The following is a 20,736-nucleotide window of genomic DNA, read 5'->3' as shown; positions in this document are numbered from 1 at the left end:
TCTAACCATCCTCTAGCCTTGGGTTTGAGGTCAAGCCTTCTCAGTTAAATCGGCTTGCCTTTGGAGTCTCTCTTCCATTGGTTCTTTCTTCACAGATGTCCATGAGGACTTGGTCCAACCTTTGATCAAAGTTGACCCTTCTTGTGAAAGGATGAAGATCTCCTTGCATCATTGGCAAGTTGAATGTCAACCTCACATTTTCCAGACTGAAATCTAAGTATTTACCCCGAACCATTGTGAGCCAATTCTTTGGGTTTGGATTCATACTTTGATCATGGTTCTTAGTGATTCATGCATTAGCATAGAACTCTTGAACCATTAATATTCTGACTTGTTGGATGGCGTTGGTGAGAGCATCCCAACCTCTTCTCCGAATTTCTTGTCAGATCTCCGGATATTTGCTCTTTTTAAGCTTGAAGCGGACCTCGGGGATCACCTTTTTCTTGGCCACAACCTCATAGAAGTAGTCTTAATGGATATTTGAGTTGAATCTCTCCATCTCTCATGACTCGGAGGTGGAAGCAATTGCCTTTCCTTTCCTTTTTCTGGAGGTTTCTCCGGTCTTAGGTGCCATTAATGGTTATGGAAAACCAAAAAGATTTTTTCCCACCAAACTTAAAAAGTTTTCTCGTCCTTGAGCAAAAGAAGAAAGAAAGGAGTAGAAGAAGAAGAAATATAGGAGATGGAGGTGGAGGAGTAGTTTGGCCAAGGGGGGGTTTGGAGTGTTTGTGATGTGTGAAAATGAAGAAGTAAGGAGGGGTATATATAGGGTAAGGGGGAGAGGGAATCCGTGTGATAGGTGTTGGGTTTGGGAGAGAAATGGTTTGAATTTGAGTGGGTGGGGTTAGGTGGGTTGTATGATGGGAAATAGTAGATGGATGTGAGTGGTGAAGATGTTATGGGGAAGAGGGTAGGATTTGATAGGTGAATGGTGTTTGGGGAAGGGTGTTATGGAAAGGTATGAAGAGGAGTGAGAATGAGTTGGGATAGGTAGGGATCCTGTAGGGTCCTGAGGTATCAAGGATTTCTCATTCCTGCACCTTTTTGGCGTTTAAACGCCCTCTGTGTGGCATTTTTGGCGTTAAACGCCAGACTGCTGCCCATTTCTAGCGTTAAACGCCAGTCTGGCTGCCAGTTCTGGCGTTTAACGCCAGCCTGACACCCTTTTCTGGCGTTAAACGCTAGTCTGTGTGCCATTTATGGCATTTAACGCCCAGAATGGTGCCAGACTGGGCGTTAAACGCCCAATTTGCTAACCTTAAATGCCAGTAAGCTCGTCCTTCAGGGTGTGCTATTTTTTATGCTATTTTTGATTCCTGCTTTAATTCTGCAGCTGTTTTTGTGACTTTACATGATCATCAACCTAAAGAATACATAGACGAACACTAGAAAATAAAAATGAGAAAGTAATTAATATAGATAAATAAAATTGGGTTGCCTCCCAATAAGCGCTTCTTTAATTTCAATAGCTTGACAGGAAGCTCTTACAAAGCTTCACAGATGCTCAGAGCATGATTGTGACCTCCCAACACCAAACTTAGAAGTTGAGTGTGGGGGCTCTGTCTGACTCTATATTGAGAGAAGCTTTTCATGCTTCTTCTCTATGTCTACAGAAGAAGATCCTTGAGTCTTGAACACAAGGTAGTCCTCATTCAATTGAAGGACTAACTCTCCTCTGTCTACATCAATCACAGCCCTTGCTGTGGCTAGGAAGGGTCTTCCAAGGATGATGGATTCATCCTCATCCCTCCCAGTGTCTAGGATTATGAAGTCAGCAGGGACGTAAAGGCCTTCAACCTTCACTAAGACATCCTCTACAAGTCCATAAGCCTGTTTTATTGATTTGTCTGCCATCTCTAGTGAGATTCTTGCAGCTTGTACCTCAAAGATTCCTAGTTTTTCCATTACAGAGAGTGGCATGAGGTTGATACCTGACCCCAGGTCACACAGAGCCTTTTCAAAGGTCATGGTGCCTATGGTGCAAGGTATTAAGAACTTTTCGGGATCCGGTTTCTTTTGAGGCAATGACTGCTGAATCCATGTATTCAGTTTATTGATGAGCGATGAAGGTTCATCCTCCCAAGTCTCATTACCAAATAACTTGGCATTCAACTTCATGATTGCTCCCAGATACTGAGCAACTTGCTTTTCAATAATGACTTCACCCTCTTCAGAGGAAGAATATTCATAAGAGCTCATGAATGGAAGTAGTAAGGTCAGTGGAATCTCTATGGTCTCTGTATGAGCCTCAGATTCCTTTAGTTCCTCAATAGGAAACTCCTTATTGGTCAGTGGACGTCTCTTGAGGTCTTCCTCACTGGGAATCACTGCCTTTTCACTCTCTCCAGGTTCAGCCATTTTGGTTATAGTTATGGCCTTGCACTCTCTTTTGGGATTCTCTTTTGTATTGCTTGGGAGAGTACTAGGAGGAGTTTCAACAACTCTTTTACTCAACTGACCTACTTGTGCCTCTAAATTTCTGATAGAGGACCTTGTTTCATTCATGAAACTGAGAGTGGTCTTAGATAGATCAGAGACTATGTTTGCTAAGCCAGAGAGGCTCTACTCAGAATTCTCTGTCTACTGCTGAGAAGATGATGGAAAAGGTTTGCTATTGCCAAACCTATTTCTCCCACCATTATTGTTGTTGAAGCCTTGTTGAGGCTTCTGTTGATCCTTCCATGAGAAATTTGGATGATTCCTCCATGAAGGATTATAGGTGTTTCCATAGGATTCTCCTATGTAATTCACTTCTTCCATTGTAGGATTCTCAGGGTCATTAGCTTCTCCTTCAGAGGAGGCTTCTTTAGCACTGCCGGATGCAGCTTGTAATCCAGTCAGATTCTGAGAAATTATATTGACTTGCTGAGTCAATATTTTATTTTGAGCCAATATGGCATTCAGAGTATCAATCTCAAGAACTCCTTTCTTCTGAGTCATCCCATTATTCACAGGATTTCTTTCAGAAGTATATATGAACTGGTTATTTGCAACCATCTCAATGAGTTCCTGGGCTTTTGCAGGGATTTTCAGATGAAGAGATCCATCAGGAAAATGGTCCAATGACATCTTGGACAATTCAGACAGACCATCATATAATATGCATATGATGCTCCATTCTGGAAGCATATCAGAAGGACACCTTTTGGTTAATTGCTTGTATCTTTCTCAAGCTTCATAGATGGATTCACATTCCTTCTGTTTGAAGGTATGGACTTCCACTCTAAGCTTGCTCATCTTTTGAGGTGGAAAGAATTTGGTCAAGAAAGCATTGACCAACATGTCCCAAGAGTTCAGGCTTTCTCTAGGTTGTGAGTCCAACCATGTTCTAGCTCTATCTCTCACAGCAAAGGAGAAAAAGCATAAGTCTGTAGACCTCGAGATCAACCCCATTGGTCTTAACAGTATCACATATTTGCAAGAATTCAGCTAAGAACTGATTAGGATCTTCCGATAGAAGTCTATGAAACTTGCAATTCTGCTGCATTAGAGAAACTAATTGAGGCTTAAACTCAAAGTTGTTTGCTCCAATGGCAAGAATTGAGATGCTTCTTCCATAGAAGTTGGAAGTTGGTACAGTATAGTCACCAAGCATCTTCTTTGCATCTCTAGCATTATTTTTGGGTTCGGTTGCCATGTCTGCTTCGTTTTCAAAATTCTCTGTAAGGTCCTCTCCGGAGTGTTGTGCTTTAACTTTTCTTAGCTTCTTCTTCAGAGTCCTTTCAGGTTCAGGATCAGCTTCAACAAGAATGTTTTTATCCCTATTTCTGCTCATATGAAAAAGAAGAGAACAAAAGGGAGTAGTGAAATCCTCTATGTCACAGTATAGAGATTCCTTAATGTGTCAGAAGAAAAGAAGAATAGAGGAATGAGGTAGAGAGAGAATAAGAAGAATTCGAACGCAGAGGGAGAGAGAGAGGGTTCGAATTATAAGTAGAAGAGAAATGTTAGCAAATAAATAGAAAGAGATGAGAGAGAGAGAGTTTTCGAAAATTAAAACTAAAATAATTAGTTAATAAAAAAGATTTTTGAAAACGTGGTTAGTGATTTTTGAAAATTAGAAGTGGAAAAAGTGGTTAGGTGGTTTTGAAAAAGATAAGAAATAGTAATTAGTTGAAAAAGATTTGAAAATAATTTTGAAAAGATAAGAAGTTAGAAAAAGATTTTGAAATCAAAATTTAAAAAGATATGATTGAAAAAGATATGATTTTAAAAAGATATGATTGAGAAGATATGATTGAAAAATATTTGATTTTTAAAATTGATGACTTGACTAACAAGAAACTAAAAGATATGATTCTAGAATTTAAAGATTGATCATTTCTTAACAAGAAAGTAACAAACTTAAAATTTTTGAACCAAAACATTAATTGTTAGCAAGGATTTTTGAAAATGTGGAAAGATAAGATTTTAAAATTATGAATTAAAACATGAAAATTTGAAAAAAATTTGAATTGGAAATGAAATTACCTTCCTTGTGTCATCCTGGCGTTAAACGCCCAAAATGATATCTATTCTGGCGTTTAACGCCCATGTGGCTGCCTCTTTGGGCGTTTAACGCCCAGCTAGATACCCTGGCTGGTGTTAAACGCCAGAAATCCTTCTTTACTGGGCGTTTTTCTAAACGCCCAGAATGCTGCCATTTCTGGTGTTAAACGCCAGAAATCTTTCTTTACTGGACGTTTTTCTAAACGCCCAGAATGCTGCCATTTCTGGCGTTAAACACCCAGAATGCTGCCCATTCTGGCGTTTAACCCCCAGAATGATAGCTTTACTGGCGTTAAACGCCCAGAATGATAGTCATTCTGGCGTTTAACGCCCAAAGTGCCTCTTTACTGGCGTTTTATTGCCAGTGAGCTCTTTTTTTCTGTGATTCTTCTGCCTTATGTTCTGAATCTTTATTTCTCTGTATTATTTACTTGAATATATATATATATATATATATATTTTATTTTTGAATTTTTAATGAAGAGTGAAAAACAACAAAATGAGATAAAACATAAAAATGCAAGATCAAAACAAGTAATGCATGCAACGACACTTTGAATGTCAAGATGAACACCAAGAACACTTTGAAGATCATGATGAACATCAAGGACATATTTTTGAAAATTTTTAAGAAAAGAAAGACGTGCAAGACACCAAACGTAGAAATTTTGAATGTTCAAACACTGATTTTGAAAAATGCATATGAAAAACAACATAAAACACAAAACAAGAAAATCATGAGATTGAACAAAGGAAATCATCAAGAATAACTTGTAGATCACAGAAGAAAACAATGCATATTTTTTTTTGGTTTTTATGATTTTATTAAAATTTTTTTGTATTTTTTGAAAATAAAAATAAAAAGCTTAAACATAAAATAAAATTACCCAATCTAAGCAACAAGATGAACCGCTAGTTGTCCAAACTCGAACAATCCCCGGCAACGGCACCAAAAACTTGGTGCACAAAATTGTGATCACACTTTTCACAACTCCGCACAACTAACCAGCAAGTGCACTGGGTCATCCAAGTAATACCTTACGTGAGTAAGGGTCGATCCCACGGAAATTGTCGGCTTGAAACAAGCTATGGTCATCTTATAAATCTCAGTCAGGCGGATTCAAATGGTTATGCAGTTTTGATAATTAATAGATAAATAAGATATAAAATAAAATAGAGATACTTATGTAATTCATTGGCGGAAATTTCAGATAAGCGTTTGGAGATGTTTTGTTGCTTCTGAACCTCTGCTTCCCTATTGCTTCCATCCAATCATGCACACTCCCTTCCATTGCAAGCTATAAGTTGGTGGATCACTGTTGTCAATGGCTACCATCCGTCCTCTTAGTGAAAATGGTCCGGCTACGGTTCTCACCGCATGGCTAATCATCTGTCGGTTCTCACTTGTGTCGGAATAAGATCCATTGATCTTTTTGCGCACTGTTACTGCGCCCAATAGTCGCGAGTTTGAAGCTCGTCACAGTCATCCCCTCCTAGATCCTACTAGGAATACCACAGACAAGGTTTAGACTTTTTGGATCTCAGGAATGCTGCCAATTGTTTCTAGCCTATACCACGAAGGTTCTAATCTCACTGATTTGAATGCTCTGTTGTCAGGAGATGCTAGTCAAACGCATGGATCAGAGACCCAAGAGAATGTACTCCAGCTGGCATCCAATGACTACGTTGAACATCATGTAGACCGCTTGTGGTTGTCAGGCACGCGGATCTTGGCTAAGCAAGTACTGAAGATAGTGGTGATTGTCACGGGTCACCCCTTCAGTCTGAATTAACTGAATTAAGTATAAGAGTATATCTTAGAGAAGAAGTAGGCGTGACTTGAAGGAAAACAATAGTACTTGCATTAATTCATGAGGAACAGCAGAGCTCCTCACCTTAATCTATGAGGTGTAGAAACTCCGCCGTTGAAAATACATAAGAAAAAAAGGTTTAGGCATGGCCGAATGGCCAGCCTCCCAAATGGGATAAGAATTCGAAAACAGGGGAAGAAGACCCCAATACAATAGTAAAAAGTGCTATTTATACTAAACAAGTTACTAGGGTTTACAGAAAATGAGTAGATAGTACAAAAATCCACTTCTGGGGCCCACTTGTGTGTGTTTGGGCTGAGCTTTGAAGCTTTCACGTGCATAGGCCATCCTTGGAGTTAAACGCCAGCTTGGGTGCCAGTTTGGGCTTTTAACTCCAGCTTTAGTGCCAGTTCTGGTATTTTACGCCAGAAAAGAGTCTCAGGTGGGCGTTTGGATGCCAGTTTGGGCCATCTAGTCTTGGGCCATCTAGTCTTGGGCAAAGTATGGAATATTATACATTGCTGGAAAGCCCAAGATGTCTACTTTTTAAAACAATTGAGAAAGCTCCAATTGGGTTTCTGTAGCTTTAGAAAATCCACTTCGAGTGCAGGGAGGTCAGAATCCAACAACATCTGCAGTCCTTTCTCAGCCTCTGAATCAGATTTTTGCTCAGGTCCCTCAATTTCAGCCAGAAAATACCCGAAATCACAGAAAAATGCACAAACTGATAGTAAAGTCCAGAAATATGAATTTTGTATAAAAACTAACAAAAATATACTAAAAAGTAACTAAAATATACTAGAAACTACCTAAAAATAATGCCAAAAAGCGTATAAATTATCTGCTCATCACAACATCAAACTTAAATTGTTGCTTGTCCCCAAGCAACTGAAAACAAAATAGGATAAAAAGAAGAGAATATACAATAAATCCCAAAATATCAATGAAGCTTAGTTCTAATTAGATGAGCGGGACTTGTAGCTTTTTGCTTCTGAACAGTTTTGGCATCTCATTTTATACTTTTAAATTCAGAATGATTAGCATCTATAGGAACTCAGAATTAAGGTAGTGTTATTGATTCTCCTAGTTCAGTATGTTGATTTTTGAACATAGCTACTTATGAGTCTTGGCTGTGACCCTAAGCATCTTGTTTTCCAGTATTACCACCGGATACATAAATGCCACAGACACATAACTGGGTGAACCTTTTCAGATTGTGACTCAGCTTTGCCCAACCTTAATCCCCTAACTAGTAACCACAACGACTAACTCTCCCCCATACCTCCTCACCTCGTGACCTCACCTCACTATGTCACTCACTGCGCCACCGCCGCCGGCCGTCGTCTTCTTCGTCTCACCTTAGAAGACCTTACCGCGACACCCATTTTGAAGTCTCAAGGAACAGAACAGAATCGCTGCTCCACTTCATCTTACCTTCGTCCCTGTCTCTCATATTTATAGTCGCCGTCGCGGTGCTATTTCCGTCGTCTTCGTCTTCTGCTCTGTCAAATAGGTTAGTTGAATATGTTGTTCTCCTCTGTTCTGCTCTGTTCTTCCAATGCTTGTTGAATATGCTTGTTGAAAACTTGAAATTATGAATTTGTTATGAATAATGTTGTTATGTTGTTTTGTTCTGTTATGAAAACTTGAAATTTCTGGGATAATAGGTGAAATTTTTATTGTTGAAATAGCTGCTTGTTGAAATAGGTGATGTTGAAGTAATTGTTTAGTATGAAACTATGAATCTGCTTGTTCTGTGAATTTAAGATTGCTGTCTTACTGAATAGGAAATAGAAAATAGGGAATTTAGGGGTACTGTTGTTTTATATTTTTGCTACCCCATATTGTTTTAGAATGGCTTCCGCGAATACACCATCAGAAACACCATCTTCGGAAGAATAAGGATCAATTCCTGATGCATCAATTGGAACGCAAAAAAACAATAATAGAGCAAAAATCAATCCTGCATGGGGTCATTGTAAACAAGTTGTTAAATCTGGAAAAACCATTCTGTTATGCATATATCGTGAGAAGCTTATTAGGGGTGGAGAAATTCATCGATTTAAGCTTCATTTGGCTGGAAAAGAATGAGATATTGTGTCATGTCGAAAGGTGCCAGCTGCAGTGAGACACCAATTCCATCAAAGCATTGAAGATCTTCAAAGTAAGAAAAGAAAAGGTCAAGAACAATATGCAGAAAGTTATAATGTTTGTGATGAAGTTGAAAGAGAATTTGACGAGATCAAACGTAATGAGATACAACAACAACAAAAATCGGGAGTTCCAGCACGTAGCTCTAGAAAAGAAAAACAAGTCAAAGGATTACAATCATATTTTCCATTGGCAACAACACCCAGAGCTCAACCAACTATCAATAGCGTTCTTCAAAGCAAAGAAATTGTGGAGAAGTGTGATATTGTTATTGCAAAATGGATGATAGATGCCTCTATTTCATTTAATGCGGTTAATTCACCTTATTATTAGCCAATAATTGATGCTATTGCAAGCATGGTTACATGTTATAAAGGACCAAATTATCCAAGAGCCTGTGGGTATTGGTTGAGTAAATTGGTTGAGGATGTGAGGAAAATGATTGATGGTTATCGTGAGATTTGGAAACAAACTAGATATACTATTATGGCCGATGGATGGACTGATCGTTGTAGGCCTACTTTGATTAATTTTTTAGTTTATTGTCCTAAAGAAACTATTTTTCTAAAGTCAGTTGATGCTTCTAATGTCTCAAAAACTGCTGATGCTTTGTTTAAGTTGTTTAGGGATGTTGTATTGTTTGTTGGTCCTAAGAATGTTGTGCATATTGTAACAGACAATGTTGCAAACTATGTGATGTGTGGAAAACGATCCAACACAAAACTCACTAGCAAGTGTACCGGGTCGCATCAAGTAATAAAACTCACAGGAGTGAGGTCGATCCCACAGGGATTGAAGGATTGAGCAATTTTAGCTTAGTGGTTGATTTAGTCAAGCAAACAAGAGTTGATTTGAGTGATTTGTAATTGACAGAAACTAAATTGCATGAATTGTAAAGGGGAGTGGGTGAATTGCAGGAAATTAAAGAGAACAAAAGGAAAAAGAGCTGAATCTTAAAGTGCAAGTAATGTAAATTGCAGAAACTTAAATTGCAAGAAATGTAAATTGCAGAAACTTAAAGTGCAAGAAATCTAAATTGCTTGAATCTTAAATGGGTTAGGGATATGGGATTGCAGAAATTAAACAAGGAAAATAAAATTTAACAAACGGAAGAGTAGAAGATGAATTCAATTGAACCGGATCTCAAACTAAAATATAAAGGAACTTTGTAGAAGCATTCAACAGTGAAATTTAAAATGAAAATTCCAGATCTCAGGACTCAAGAGACTAGATAACTAAGTCTAGATCTCAATGCCTTCCTAGATCCAAATTCAGAAAACAATTGCAAGAGAAGTAAAGATCAAACAGTAGAAGAAAGGAATTCAAATATCAATTTCTCAATTGTGCAGTAAATCAAAACAGAGAGACCTCAGGGTGAGATTGAAACAGAATTCCTTCAATTCTCCAACCCAAGGTTCAAACAAGTGTGCAGGAAATGAGAATGAGAAAACCCAGGGGAAGAGAATGCAATTCTTCTTCCGAGAAACTCTAACAGCAACGAAAACTGAAAATTAAATCAAACTCTCTCAAAGGAAAAGGCTCTCTAAAAATTCTAAAAAGAAAAGCTCCGTAAAACTTCAAATCCTAAGCTATTTATACACTCTCTTCAAATGATCATGGAGCCTTGAATTTGGGCCTTGGCCTTGATGGAATTGGGTTGAAAATAGCCTCTGTTGATTGCTCTTGGTGTTGGGGAGAAGTCCACTTGTGAACCAGGCCATGAACCATTCACGTTTGAGCCAACGTTTGAGGCAAACATTGACTCAAACGTCTTCGTGTGTGGCATTATGCAGCTCGGCCACTCTGCTGTCATCCACGTTTGAGCCAGCGTTTGAGGTGAAACGTGAGCTCAAACGTGGCTCCTCCTATGCTACTCTTTTGGCCAACATTTTGGCCTAACGTTTGAGGCAAACATTGGCGCAAACGTGGCTCATCCAAGGCATCAAACAGGGGTGCTCTTCCATGATAAAATGGTGCCAACGTTTGACCTCAAGTTTGAGGCAAACGTTGGCGCAAACGTTGCCATGCTCCAGGGGTGTTCTTCCTTGTTCTTGTGGCACCAACGTTTGACCTCAAGTTTGAGGCAAACGTTGGCGCAAACGTTGGCCTCCTTGGATGAAAATTCTTAGCCAACGTTTGACCTCAAGTTTGAGGCAAACGTTGGCGCAAACGTGGGCGTGCCTCCGGAGTGTGATTGCACGCTTCCTCACGTTTGAGTCCAAGTTTGAGGCAAACTTGAGCTCAAACGTAAGTTCTTCCTCTTGCCTCTTGCTATCCCCTTTTCTTCAACCTTCTTCCAAGCCTTTTTCCACCTATCATCAATCAACAATTGCATCAAAGCTATGCTATAATCATGAGAGTTCTTCTTCTTATTGACATATAAGCAATTATAGCACAAAAACTCATGAAAATGCATCAATTCATCCATGGTTGATTGAATCTAAGAAAACCTAAAATTCCACCCAAATGGCTTACTTGTGGCTCAAGAAAGTGCATAAAACCCAATGAAAATTAAAGAAAAAGACTAATAAAACTAGGCTAAGATGACTTGTCATCACAACACCAAACTTAAAGCTTGCTTGTCCCCAAGCAAGAAAAGACTTATTAAGAAGAAAGAATAAAATGGAAGAGAATGTTCATGCTAGCAGAGTATTATTGGTAACTCATGGGGTTTTATGCAGATATGAAACAACTCACTTCTTATTGACATTTAGGCATAGAAAGTCTCCTTCAAGCATCAACTAACACACTGCTATGACCTCTCATTATTTACTTGTCCTTAATGGTTGTTTCTCTTTATTTTCCTTTTCTATAACATTCAGCTCAGTGTCATGTGTGTAGCAATTCTTTTTCTTTTACTTTATTTGTGCTAAACACATTATTCAATGTAGACACTTGGCTCACATTTCTTCTTAGAACATTGATGCCCAGTACCTCTTTGGGTTACTAAATGTCTTATAGCTAGGTTGCTCTTGATAGTAGACTTTCAGTTGATAATCCCGGGTTAGTTAACCCAAGTTACCAAGTGTTGATGCACTCCAAAGAACTTAATAATCCTAGCAGATCCTAATACAAAGACACCACAGGCATATATTCTAAGGTTCAAGCTATTGGTGTCTAGCTTTATTTCTTTTTTTCTTTTGTTCTGCTGCCACCTTTGGCTTTTTCTTTTCTCTTTTTGTTTTTCTTTTTAACCAAGGACTTTTATTTGATTGAGATTCATAGACAGTGAGCTGTTTTCCACTTAGGAAAAGAACAATCTATTCCTTTTTTTCACTATAAGTGAGCCACCACACAATCAAGCATAAATACCACCACTTACTATTATTTTACTTCTAGCTAACAATGAATCATCTTACTTCATATTTCAAACATTTCTTTTATTAAATTAAAAAGACTTAGGGGACAAAGCATGCATTTAGTTAAGTGAAAGTAAACACACAAGCACACACTTAGACTAGCCTACTTATTTTAAGTGCTGATCCTACTTGTACTAAATGAATACTTTAGCAAAGCATAAATCGAAGTATTTCTTAACAGCAAGAATCAAGTATAGACACAACCTATTAGTTTGCAGTTCTTTTATCCTTCCTTCTGTTGTGCCCCTCCTTAGTCATGATGCATGATGTCTTCAGATGGTGGCCACTTTCCTGCATGATTCTCAAAAGTTGCTTGCTTCTTAAGCCCTTAGGCAGCCGGTTAGTATGCAACAGTTGGTTATGGCATCTTAAATTCACTTTGGTGTGTGAACACCAGACTTAGTTCCTTGCCACTATTTCTCATGCATTAACTTAACCACTTATGAATTCTCTTGATCTTGCTAAAGGTTATGGACTAAAAACTAGAAAACGGCAAAATGGTTAAATGATTTATCTGGTTGCTTGGAGCTAGCATTATGCAGAAGGTGAGAATGTGTTTTTAGATAAATTTTGGTGGAACACCAAACTTAGAATCCTTCATTCTTCCTCAATTTGTTATGGTTGTGAACACCAAACTTAGCTCCTTGCATTATAGCTAAATTATTTAACCTTCTTATTGAAAGAGTTATAAAAAGAAAACTACCTTAGGTTGGGTTACCTCCCAACAAGCGCTCTTTTATTGTAACTAGCTTGACATTGGTCCGCTTAGGGTGGTTGATGACTGAAATGTCACAGCTTATCCCCCCTCACTGTAAGCTTCCTAGGGTGGTTGATGACTGAAATGTCGCAGCTTATCCCCCCTCACTGTAAGCTTCCTTTGTGTGCCTTGATGCTCAATTTCAATGTGCTCAAGAGAGAGTACTTGGTTAACAGTGTAGTGATCTTTTGTTCCCAGCTGTTGGTATACTAATTGCACCTTATCACCTTTGAAAAATCCTTCAGTTGGGATTTTCTTATTCTTCCACCCTTTGTAAGCCTTCTTTTTGTTTTTCTTCCTTTTTCTTGTTAAACTTTCTTCCTTGACAGTGGCTTTAGTTGTGATACTTCCCTTCTTGTTTATTATCCCAATTCCTTTTTGAATTCATTCTCTTCCTTGCACATGCTCATTCTTCTGCTCTACTGTGTTGTTGGTTGCTTGCCTTGGAAAATAGTCACTAATTATCTTGCATTTCTCTTCACAAATTTGTGGTTCTGGAAACACTTTCAGGATAATGCTTTCCTTATGCATCCTGAGGATTAGCTCTCCCTGCTCTACATCTATGATGGCTCTAGCAGTGGCCAAAAATGGCCTTCTCAAGATGATTGAATTGTTTCCTTCTTCTTCAGTGTCCAAGATTACAAAGTCCGCAGGAAAGATGAACTTGTCAACCTTAACTAAGAGGTTTTCAATCATTCCTTTGGGATGTACCACTGATTGGTCCACCAATTCCAAGGACATCTGTATTGGCTTCACCTTTCCTATGCCAAGCTTTTTCACTAAAGAGGATGGAATTAGATTATGCTTGCTCCTAAGTCACACATCCCCTTGTTGATGAATAGACTTCCAATGGTGCAAGGTAAGAAGAAACTTCTAGGATCTTCCAGCTTGGGAGGGAGTCCTTTTCTGATTAGTGCACTGCATTCTTCAATAAGAAGCACAGTTTCCTTCTCCAACCAACTTCTTTTCTTGTTGATGAGCTCTTTCAAGAACTTGGCATTTAGGGGCATCTGCTCCAATGCCTCAGCCAAGGGAATGTTGATTTCTAATTTCTTGAAAGTTTCCAAGAATTTGTGGAAATGTTGATCCTTGGTTTCTTTGTTGAACCTCTGTGGATATGGCAATGGAGGAGTAAAGGCTTTCTCCTTTTTCTATTGTCCTTGAATTAATTCTTCCTCTCTCTCTTGTAAATTGGTTGGCTGGTCTTCTTTCCTTTTTGGCTTTTCTGTGTTCTTATTTGGCATCACATCTTGATCATTGGCTTCCTTTGTGTCTGTTGGCTTTTTCTCATCTATTGGGCCTTTGCTGCTCTCCACTTGCTTCTCTGTAGTGTCATTGTTGCTCATCAATGCTCTCCCACTTCTTAACTTTATCGCCTTGCACTCTTCCTTAGGATTGGGAATTGTGTCACTTGGCAGGGAACTTGATGGCCTCTCTGTTGCAAATTGTTTAGAGAGTTGGCCAATTTGCCTCTCCATATTCTTTATGGAGACTTCTTGATTCTTGGCTGTCATTTCTTGGTGTTTCCATATTTTGTCTATCAAGGTTTCTAGGTTGGTGATTCTTCGAGATTCTGGTGATGCTTGTGGTTGGTTGTGAGATGTGGGTGGTAGATGGTAAGCATTTTCGTTGGTGGGCTGGTTATGGGTTGGATAATGGTTAGAGTTGGGGTAAGTGTTTTGTGGTTTTCTGAATGAATTTTGGTTGTTGTTTTGCTGGTTGTTCCTTAAGTTATTTTGGTTTGTGTTTCTTTTCCATGGCTGTTGGCTTTGGCTATGGGTATCTCCCCATCTAAGGTTGGGGTGGTTCTTCCAGGAAGGATTGTAGGTGTCGCCATAAACTTCATTCTGTCCAGAACTTTGGTTATGCGTGTACTGCACTTGCTCCTGTTGCTACTCTTCTTGGCTTTCTTCATTTTGCACCCATGTAGTTAATGATTGGCTTGGATTCACAGCTACTACTTGAAGACTATCAATTCTCTTGGCCATCTGCTCAAATTATTGTTGTATCATCTTGTTTTGAGCCAAAATGGAGTCCACTCCTTCCAGTTCTAGTACTCCTTTCCTCTGTGATGGTTGACGGGTTCTTTGATGAGCAAAGAAGTAGTGGTTGTTGGCCACCATATCCACAAGATTCTGGGCCTCTTTAGCAGTTTTCATCAGTTGTAATGAACCTCCAGCAGAGTGATCTAATGCCTCTTGAGATTTCAATGTTAAGCCTTCATAGAAATTCTGCAGCACATCCCATTCGTTGAACATCTCTGGGGGACACTTTCTGATCAAAGCTTTGTATCTCTCCCATGCTTCATACAAAGATTCAGCATCTAATTGGGTGAATGTCTGCACCTCAGTTTTCAGCCTGATAATCCTTTGGGGTGGGTAGAATTTGGCTAGAAACTTAGTCACCAAATTATCCCAACTAGTGATACTTCATTGGGGGAAAGTCTCAAGCCATTGTGCAGCCTTGTCCCTTAGTGAGAATGGGAATAGCAGAAGCTTGTAAGTTTCAGAATTCACACCATTGGATTTAACAGTATCACAAATCCTCAAAAAGGTAGATAGGTGCTGGTTCGGATCTTCCAATGGGCTTCCTCCATAGGAACAATTGTTCTGGACAAGTGTAATGAGTTGTGGCTTCAACTCAAAGTTATTCGCATTGACATTGGGAGTGAGAATACTGCTCCCACAGTGTCTTGGATTTGCAAATGTGTAAGAGGCTAGAACTCTTCTTTGAGGATGGTTATTGTTAGCCACTCCCCCTGTTAGATTTGAATTTGAGGGGTTCCCTTCCATCTCGTGGTACTCTTCTTCCTCTGAACCTTCTTCTTCTCCAAAAACAGCCTTTCCTCTAGATTCTCTTCTCAACCTCCTGAGGGTTCGTTCGTCTTGCTCAGAGAAGCGAGGGATCTCTCCTCTTACCTGTGACATGCACACATTCACTAGGAACAAACAGCAGCACTCTTGCAAATTGAGTGTAGTTAGTTGAGACAAAATCTCAAACAGTTAGTGAGTTAATCAAAATTAAAGAAAAAGTGCTTGATCTAAACTACCACCTTAATTAATCATTGTCAATCTATTTCAATCCCCGGCAATGGCGCCAAAAACTTGATGTGTGAAAACCGATCCAACACAAAACTCACCGGCAAGTGTACCGGGTCGCATCAAGTAATAAAACTCACGGGAGTGAGGTCGATCCCACAGGGGTTGAAGGATTGAGCAATTTTAGCTTAGTGTTTGATTTAGTCAAGCAAACAAGAGTTGATTTGAGTGATTTGTAATTGACAGAAACTAAATTGCATGAATTGTAAAGGGGAGTGGGTGAATTGCAGGAAATTAAAGAGAACAAAAGGAAAAAGAGCTGAATCTTAAAGTGCAAGTAATGTAAATTACAGAAACTTAAATTGCAAGAAATGTAAATTGCAGAAACTTAAAGTGCAAGAAATCTAAATTGCTTGAATCTTAAATGGGTTAGGGATGTGGGATTGCAGAAATTAAACAAGGAAAATAAAATTTAACAAACGAAAGAGTAGAAGATGAATTCAATTGAACCGGATCTCAAACTAAAATATAAAGGAACTTTGTAGAAGCATTCAACAGTGAAATTTAAAATGAAAATTCCAGATCTCAGGACTCAAGAGACTAGATAACTAAGTCTAGATCTCAATGCCTTCCTAGATCCAAATTCAAAAAACAATTGCAAGAGAAGTAAAGATCAAACAGTAGAAGAAAGGAATTCAAATATCAATTTCTCAATTGTGCAGTAAATCAAAACAGAGAGACCTCAGGGTGAGATTGAAACAGAATTCCTTCAATTCTCCAACCCAAGGTTCAAACAAGTGTGCAGGAAATGAGAATGAGAAAACCCAGGGGAAGAGAATGCAATTCTTCTTCCGAGAAACTCTAACAGCAACGAAAACTGAAAATTAAATCAAACTCTCTCAAAGGAAAAGGCTCTCTAAAAATTCTAAAAAGAAAAGCTCCGTAAAACTTCAAATCCTAAGCTATTTATACACTCTCTTCAAATGATCATGGAGCCTTGAATTTGGTCCTTGGCCTTGATGGAATTGGGTTGAAAATAGCCTCTGTTGATTGCTCTTGGTGTTGGGGAGAAGTCCACTTGTGAACCAGGCCATGAACCATTCACGTTTGAGCCAACGTTTGAGGCAAACGTTGACTCAAACGTCTTCGTGTGTGGCATTATGCAGCTCGGCCACTCTGCTGTCATCCACGTTTGAGCCAGCGTTTGAGGTGAAACGTGAGCTCAAACGTGGCTCCTCCTATGCTACTCTTTTGGCCAACATTTTGGCCTAACGTTTGAGGCAAACATTGGCGCAAACGTGGCTCATCCAAGGCATCAAATAGGGGTGCTCTTCCATGCTAAAATGGCGCCAACGTTTGACCTCAAGTTTGAGGAAAACGTTGGCGCAAACGTTGCCATGCTCCAGGGGTGTTCTTCCTTGTTCTTGTGGCACCAACGTTTGACCTCAAGTTTGAGGCAAACGTTGGCGCAAACGTTGGCCTCCTTGGATGAAAATTCTTAGCCAATGTTTGACCTCTTGTTTAGGCAAATGTTGGCGCAAACGTGGGCGTGCCTCCAGGGTGTGATTGCACTCTTCCTCACGTTTGAGTCCAAGTTTGAGGCAAACTTGAGCTCAAACGTGAGTCCTTCCTCTTGCCTCTTGCTATCTCCTTTTCTTCAACCTTCTTCCAAGTCTTTTTCCACCTATCATCAATCAACAATTGCATCAAAGCTATGCTATAATCATGAGAGTTCTTCTTCTTATTGACATATAAGCAATTATAGCACAAAAACTCATGAAAATGCATCAATTCATCCATGGATGATTGAATCTAAGAAAACCTGAAATTCCATCCAAATGGCTTACTTGTGGCTCAAGAAAATGCATAAAACCCAATGAAAATTAAAGAAAAAAACTAATAAAACCTGGCTAAGATGACTTGTCATCACTATGTTGCTACAGGAAGATTGTTGGTGGCTGTTACAATACTCTCTTATTGTTTGGAGTTTTAAAACTCCATTAAAATTTTATTTTAATCCTATATTAATTAGATTAAACATATATGTATTGATAGGGTCATTAAGCAATTAATATTTACTAAAAAAATAATTTTTTTCGTGAAATTACAAACACATTAATTATAATCTTTAGTTTATATTTCCAATAAATGACAATTATGATTACTATTAAAATTTAACATATTCTATTATTATATAAATTAAGCCATTAATACATGCTAAGAAAATTAATTTATTTCCGTATTTTATCTTCTGTGTAACACAAATTCAGTTCTCTATAATCTATATATGGTGCATTTACTTTTAATAATTTATGCATCAACATAAAATTTATATTTGTATAATTATACACATAATTTATACATCACGCTTTATTTTAATTTTTCTAACTTTACTTTATAATTTAATTTTAATATATGAATATCTAAAATATAAAATAAAAAGTTATCCAACAACATGCCTATAATAACGTTAGCAATCATAACTAAAATTATATTTTGATTAACTTGATAAATTATAATAAATAAATTTGGTCGCATAAATAATTATATTTTTTGTCAATATATTGTTGCTAACTTTTTTTATTTCGTTTATTCATCATATTAATTTTAATTTGAGGTGTTCTTTACTAATTTAGCATATTATGGGATATCAAATAGTTAGAAGAAGATAATAATTTTGATTTTTTTTTCAATTAACAAATAATTTGAAATGAAATTTGTTAGTGTAACATTAATCCAATGAGCTATTAAGTTTAGCTATTAAGTTTAGACTTCAATCCAGTAAAATTACTATAAACATTAAATTTTATTACTAATTATAATATAATTTGTTATTTGACTAGTTGTTTATCTATATAAATCAGTCACTAACTTTGACAAAAGGTATTTTGGTATTTAAAAATAATTACAAAATTATTTAAGTATTTGATATGAATATAATTGAATTGACACAAAATTTGACAAAAGTTTAGGATGATCTGACCGATTATCCTTTGGGTCCAAAATCAATATAATCAAATTGAATTGGTTTTAGATGAGTAATCGGATTATCTATACCTGTGAGCACTCTTAATTAATGAATTTGAATTAAATTAAAAAAAAAGAAAATTAAAAGAAAAAACATCTACAACAAAAAAAAAAGGAATAAAAAAAATAGGTGAATGATGGTTGAAGTGAGATTAGGATTAAAAAAAATTATATAAATTTTATATTTTTATTTTTTAATAGGTAAGATAATCAGGTTAGTTTGGGTTTGCAGAATCTTAAATTCGATATTCAAACCAATTAAGGTGGAGTATAATCAGTAAAATTTTATTTGACATGATTACTTATCGAGTACAAAATTTAATATAATTAGGCCAGATCGATTGGTATTTTAATTTTATTGAATTTGGCACAGAAAAAATCTAATTACAAGATAAATTTAAAATAGTGTAAAAAATCAATTGAAAATTTTTAAACTATAAATACTTAACTACAAATTTAGTGAAATTATAAAAGCTGACGAAGTAATTTAACCTTAAAATGAATACTAAATAATGTATTTGGATCTATTAAAACCGAATACAAATTTCTTCTTTTAAATTAATAAAACAATCTTAATTGTATAATTAGTATTTTTGTCATTTTAAAATAATCTAAAAGTGTATTGTAATATTTTTAAAATTAAATTTGAATTTTAACATTATAATTTAATTAAACAACAATAATCTTAAAAGAATATTTTAGTCTTTTCAAAATTAATCTTAAATAGTATATTTTCATTTTTTTAATATCTAGGACAAATTTCTAATTTTTAAAGCATTTGAAAAGACCATTAATGCTAAATATATATTTTAGATTTTTAAATTTTAATGTTACTCTTTAAAAAGAGTGCTTTTTTTCTTTTTAAATTCAATATAAATTTTTAATTTTTAAAATAATTAAATAACTCTAATCTTAAAAGAGTATTTTATTATTCTTGTCTTTTTAAAATTTATTACAAATTTATTTTATTTTTTTAAATTAAATTAAATGTTCAGTTATTTTTAAATGATATTTTAATCTTTTCATATTAATTTTAAAAGAATAATTTTGTCTTTTTATTTTTTTATTTTTTATTTTTTTATAATTTTATGATAATCTAATATCAAATCAAAATAGAGTAATGTAATCTGATTTAATACAAGAAATGAAAGTTGGATCTAAGAAAATTAAACCTAAACTACCCTAAATTCTAGAGAGAAGGGAGAGCTTCTCTCTCTAGAATTCTACCCTAAAACATGATAAAAACTAAACTATGGCTACTTGGTTCATTCTCCCTCAATCCTTGGATTCAATAACATCATAAATAAGTTGGATTGGGCCCAAAATGTGTAACACCCTAATATTCAAATCCTTATGCTCGAGTCATAAGTCAATGATATTACGGTGGTACGACTCTCAGGTGGATTTTTAATATATAAACATAGGTAATTTCGAAAGGAGTATTAATCGAGAAGCCTGAAAAGAGTAGAAATAAAATCGCGAAGACGTATCACTCACGATTCGACAACGAAAAGATAAAATGTGAAGCCGAAAGCGATATATGGACAAGGCATAAAGGAGATTAAGAGATAGATAACAGATAGATATATATAACATAAGTAAATAGCCACTAGTCGCGACCCGCGAAGTTTAGGCCGGCTAGGGTACAGTATGAAAGTAACTGACAATAGTACATCCTAATCTCTCCCAAAGGAAACATAAGAGCCTCTAAAGGCAAGTTCCAAAAGAGTTCAACACATAATATAATATCCTCAAAACAAAGGTGGAGAGATTCTAAGCAAAAACACAAAGTGGAGAAAATAAAGATCTTCGACGGCTCTCAGACGAACCACAGCTCACTTATGAGCACCTGGACCTGTATCTGAAAAACAAGAGATATATACGGAATGAGAACCCCGGGCCCATGGGTTCCCAGTACGGTAAAAGTGCCAAATAAATACAATGCACTACAATAAAAACTCACTAAGCATCCTAAACTCCTTTTCACCAAGTATCCAGCCTAGATTCTCACTAATCCATGAATAGGCATCTGTCGTAAGGGGATACTAAATCTAGTTCATGTTACACATGTTTCCCAACTCGCTGATTCTTACACGAATCAGACT

At 36.8% G+C, this 20,736-nt stretch overlaps 1 non-coding gene across 1 annotated transcript; it reads left to right on the top strand.

Moving 5' to 3' along the window:
- The first annotated feature begins 3,123 nt into the window (after positions 1–3,123).
- On the top strand, positions 3,124–3,231 carry LOC127741033 (small nucleolar RNA R71). The gene has a single exon (XR_008001885.1). It is a non-coding gene; the product is annotated as a small nucleolar RNA R71 (small nucleolar RNA).
- Positions 3,232–20,736: the final 17,505 nt, after the last annotated feature.

This window comes from Arachis duranensis, chromosome 7 (assembly GCF_000817695.3).
Source record: "Arachis duranensis cultivar V14167 chromosome 7, aradu.V14167.gnm2.J7QH, whole genome shotgun sequence".
NCBI classification, from domain to species: Eukaryota; Viridiplantae; Streptophyta; class Magnoliopsida; order Fabales; family Fabaceae; genus Arachis; species Arachis duranensis.
Note: the sequence above shows the minus strand (reverse complement) of the source record. Positions and strands in the feature narration are given on the sequence as shown.